The 2,232-nt window shown below is 33.0% G+C and overlaps 1 non-coding gene across 1 annotated transcript; it reads left to right on the top strand.

Moving 5' to 3' along the window:
- Positions 1 to 363: 363 nt before the first annotated feature.
- LOC121205437 (small nucleolar RNA R71) lies at positions 364 to 469 on the top strand. The gene has a single exon (XR_005900515.1). It is a non-coding gene; the product is annotated as a small nucleolar RNA R71 (small nucleolar RNA).
- Positions 470 to 2,232: the final 1,763 nt, after the last annotated feature.

The raw sequence follows: 2,232 nt of genomic DNA, 5'->3' as shown, positions 1-2,232 counted from the left end.
AAATATTTGAATAGAGATCTCAACCCCTATTATTTACATAGCTTGCTTCCTTCGATTGGTTCTCATAATTTGGCTCCTCTCTTACCAACTTCACTGGCATCTTGAAACAGTTGCTCCTCAAAAATTCATTAGAATCGATCATCATCGTGCTCTTCCTTTATAGTGTTCACCGTTGGTGGCTTGGATTGGTACATGAATATCTCATTAGGTTGCATGCACGAATTCATGGCCATATCATTAATGATTTTGTAAGCTTATTCGTATGTATGAAACATGAAGGATCCACCAGATGTTCCGTCTAAGCTAGACTTGATGTGACCATCAACACCGTTATAGAAAATTTATATTTGGAGCCATGCTTGCAATCCATGGTGTGGGAACTTCTTTAGCATAGTCTTAAAACTCTCCTGCGTCTCGTACAGGGACGCCCCTTCGTGTTGTTTAAAGTTGAAGATTTCTTACCTAAGCTGAATGGTTTTACTAATTGGGAAAATTTTATGAAAAACATTTACCGCTAGATTGTTCCATTTGGTACTGGAACTCGATTCTAATGAGTCTAACCAATCAACTACGTTGTCATATAAAAAAAACAAGAATAACCAAAGACAGGCAGCATTATCGGATACCCCATTGTACTTAAATGTGTCACAGTTGAAGAAACTGCTTCAAGTGTTGATTCAGGTCTTCAACCATGTTCCCGATGGAAACGCCCTTATATCATCTATAAAGTTTACCTATATAGAGCGGTAGAATTGTACAACAAGAAGAGAGGTACGTTTAAAGTTAATTTTCAATGTCTCAAACACTATTGGGATGGTGAAGTTGAGCAAGTTGAAACCTCGTTCAATTTAATAAACCCTTAATTTTTATGGTTTTTTTTATAAATGACATACTTAAGAATTATTTTCTTGAATTAATACATTAAATTAAGTCTGTCTAAGGAGATTGGAACTTAAGCGGAACCATTTGTGACCCCTCTAACCTTTCCTGGGATATTAATTTGATGTAAATTTTCATGATGGAATTATCTAAGTAATTCAAAAGTTTAAATTTTAAATTTTATTTCGTAATTTTAATTTTTATCTTTTTATTTTTTAATAAGGGGGTCAATTTGGCCCAAGTACTAATTAGTTTATTTTTCTAGTACAGTTTAATCTCTTTTCAGTTCATCAAAATAATTGTAGTGTAACATCCCAAAATTTGGGTCTAGTCAAAACAGTGGTTTTGGGACCATAAATTCGATGTCAAAATATTTATTTTATGATTATTATGAGGCCTAAAATATGAAAGTAAGCATGTGTTAAAGTTTCATGAAGAAATTCTTAGTGTAAGATGTCCAATTGGAAATTAGGGACCAAATTGAATAAACTGCAAAACTTGGATTTTAGAAGCAATTTGCACAACATTGCTTTAGATTATTAATTATAAGGTCTTAAAGAGTAATTTTCCAACTTCTAAGTTTTTGGACAAAAATGGGATTGCATGGAAAATTTTAGAAGTTTAGTAAGGAAGGGCATTTTGGTCATTTAGTAATAAAATCAATAAAAAGGGGAAATGAAGGAAAAAATCAGACATTCTTCTCCCTCTTACTGTCGAAATTCCAAGGGACACCATAGCTAGGGTTTCTTCACTTTCCAAGCTTAATAGTAAGTGACTCCTAGCCCCGTTTTTAATGTTCTTTGTATTTTTGAGATCCTTAAAACATGTTCTCTCCATTTATACCCATGTTTTAAGCTAGGGTTCATGTATGCAAAATGACCCATGTGAGACATGTTTGTTCTTTGATGATTTATTGGGGAATATGAAAGTTAGATGTGTGTTAAACATCTTTTCCTAAACGATTTTCATGAAAAACCCTTAAAAGGACCTTTTTGCAAAAGGTACAAAATATATGGTAGAAATGTGAAATAGAGGAAAATGTCGGCTAGTATGAGTTTATAATACATTCGGCTAGGCTTGGGTAACCAAGAAATTTCATGTATTTCATTTTACGAGCCTAAGGACCAAGTTGTAAAATTTTAAAATGTTAGGGGAAAAATAGTCATTTTGCCGGGGGTGAATTTGAGGTCTGAAATAAATAATGGAGCATTAATAATTTATTTTTATTGATTTAGACCTCGAGGAATTGATTCTGGAGATCGATCGTAGAAAATGAAAGGTTTCAGAATAATTGAAAATATGAAACCTAAACAATTACCAGGTAAGTTCGTGTAACTCGAATGTAAACTATCT

This window comes from Gossypium hirsutum, chromosome A08 (assembly GCF_007990345.1).
Source record: "Gossypium hirsutum isolate 1008001.06 chromosome A08, Gossypium_hirsutum_v2.1, whole genome shotgun sequence".
Lineage (NCBI taxonomy): Eukaryota > Viridiplantae > Streptophyta > Magnoliopsida > Malvales > Malvaceae > Gossypium > Gossypium hirsutum.
This window is presented reverse-complemented; position numbering and strand designations above follow the sequence as displayed.